Raw genomic sequence first — 2,959 nt, 5'->3', positions numbered from 1 at the left:
ATTATTCTTTAAGAAAATAAAGAATATTATTTAATAAATTAAACGGAGTCAATAGTCCTCGAATGAATATTCAAACTAATATTCACTTATAATTTAAAACTATCGAATAAACATTATTCGATTAATAGTTTTGAAAACTATATATATATAATATACTCGGGAACATCGCCTCCCGGTTTAGAAAAATGTTAACCTTTGGGTCCCCTATACTAAGGGTATACGCAAATAATGCATATCTCTAGCATAGGTATTATGCAGTTTATAACAATTGAATCAACAATGAGATAGCAAGATTATGAAACAGGCATGCATATATATATATATATCATGCTCCAATATATCGCAAGATTTGCTAATAACAATCATACACTAATCACAAGATAATGCATAAACATATTTACATCACAACTACAGTATAACGGGTAGAAAACTTGCCTGAGTGTTCCGGGTTAGACTTAAGCTTAGAGTGGGTCTGGTAACCTATGAAAAACAACATAAGCTGGAATTAAACCACGGTCGCTTAAGAAACTAGACTTTATTCACTTAGACCCTAACGTTCGCTTTTGCGCTTAAAGATTTATATAAGTCGCTCGAGTACCCTCGGCTCCACCATTTTTGTAAAATTAACCGTAAAACGTTTTAAGGCGACTCTTTCGTGAGTACTTTACCAACTGCCTAATCCACCTTAAATAATTTTTTTGTATTCCAATTAGTCTTTTAAGGGCCTTAAACAAGGTCTCAAAGTAAAGCGAGGGGTAAAGGTTCGTTCGCGAAACGCCGTTACTTAAAACGGTCATTTCTCCTAAACCGTACATCGGATCTAAGCGAACCACATACCAAAACGAAGATTACGACACGATCTAGCTAAAACTGGCAAAGTTACAGATTGGTCAGTGAGTTTTCTGTCCCGAGATTCAAGCACAAACAGTCTAAGGTAAATCGGGCATTACGACGACTATGTTTACGAGTTTTCCAAAATAATTACCACTCTAAATCCTCATCAATTCACTCCCATCCTCCAACAATCAATAACACAACAAATACAACTTAAAACACTGCGAAATCAGTCCACACTCCAAGGTTTTACCAACTCATTCAATCAACTACAAATCCACCATTCAAAATCAACACAACTTCACAAAAATCACTACTAAGCGTGGATCTAACTATACATTTACCAATTCATCTAAAAACTCAAACAATCAAGCTTAGTACTAAAGGTCAAGAAGTTTTTATACCTTTATTTGTGAGTGAAAAGTTGCTAGGGAGCCTTAAAACCTTGATCAATCCTTATACAAGCTTGGATCTCACAAACAATCAAGAAAACACAAAGTTAGATTTTGAAGTTTCTAAAAGTCCGATTTAAAGAACTATAAAAATGAGAGTCTTACCATGATTATTTGGACGAGATTTGTGAACAAGACTTGTAGGCCATCTCAATACCTTTCCAAAGAGTTATAGAACATAATATTTCAGTGAGTATTGAAGGAGATATGGTAATTTGAAGTTGCTACTCTGGTTTTGGCCGAGAGCAAGGGAAGAAATGAAGAAATGAAAATGCTTGTGTTTGTGTGGTGGTTTTGTTATCCTAGTTAACATTAACCAATGTTTAACCAAGGTTAAAAAATGCATGGCCACAAATCCTTCTCACTAAATATCTTGTTAACCTTTCTTACATCATCCTTCCTATATCACCTCCTTGCCATGTGTCCAAATCTTATGGTTTGATGATGTCATAATCCATGGCTTCATGTACAAGCTTATCTCTTTGTCGCTTATTTGTTTTACGGTTCGCTTAACTCTCGTTCTCGTTAATCGTTTGAGGGATCATATCCGGGATCTTATTACTTGGGCTTCCCTGAACCTTTATTAATATCTTATATTCCTTTAATGATCCTCTGCTATAATCTTTAAATAAAAATCCTTTTAATTATGTTACCTTATACTTAATCCTTTCGGTATTTGGTGGATTTTCCGAAAAAACCAAAGTGTTCGAATCCGAATTCTGACGACCTTTACATACACTCATTTACTTTATGGAATACTAATACGATCTCAGAATTTCCATAACAGTACTCTTATATAGTGTGGTCGGATAATTTTCATTAATTAACATCATCAGCAAAAAGTTACTATTCATCAGGGTTTTAAAAATTTCCAAAAATTGGGGTTATGACAACATAAACTAAATTTAACACCGAGTCCCCGGCAGCAGCGCCAAAAACTTGTTAGGGCGAAAACACACGCTAAAATTACACACAAGTATACGTGTTCGCAAGTAGTATAAGATATAAATCAGATTCGTACCCACAAAGACTCTTTTTAGTTAATTTAAGATTATGCACCTATGCAACAATGGTATGGCTATCGCTCAATGCTAAGACAATAACAAGTTGAGATGTTTATACCTAAGATTAAACTAACATGCAATTAACTAAGAATAAAAGTGATTGAATTAACTATATGAGACAAACATGAGATTCTAACTTCATTAATAATTCATTCAATTTTATTTTTCTTAACCTTAGCATGCAATGGTGATGACAACTAATCAGATAACACGAAACTAGTAAACACCAACTTTCGTTGTACGAATACCCTACTACCAGACATGCACAAAAGAGATAGTAGCTAAATAGACATCAATTATGTTGAGACTGGAAAGCGGTGAAAAACATCCTGAAGTACTTGAGAAGGACTAAGGATATTTTTCTTATTTTTGGTGGCGGATCTGAGTTGAAAATAGAGGGTTATACTGACTCTAGTTTTCAATCAGAAAGTGATGATAGCAAATCCATGTCAGGGTACATGTTTACTGTAAATGGTGGTGCGATTAGTTGGAAGAGTTCCAAACAGTCTACAACGGCTGACTCCACAGCGGAAGTAGAATATATAGCTGCAAGTGAGGCTGTAAAAGAAGCCGTTTGGATGAGGAAATTTGTTTCTGAGTTGGGAGTTG

Source organism: Apium graveolens, chromosome 9 (assembly GCF_009905375.1).
Source record: "Apium graveolens cultivar Ventura chromosome 9, ASM990537v1, whole genome shotgun sequence".
Taxonomy (NCBI): Eukaryota; Viridiplantae; Streptophyta; class Magnoliopsida; order Apiales; family Apiaceae; genus Apium; species Apium graveolens.
Note: the sequence above shows the minus strand (reverse complement) of the source record.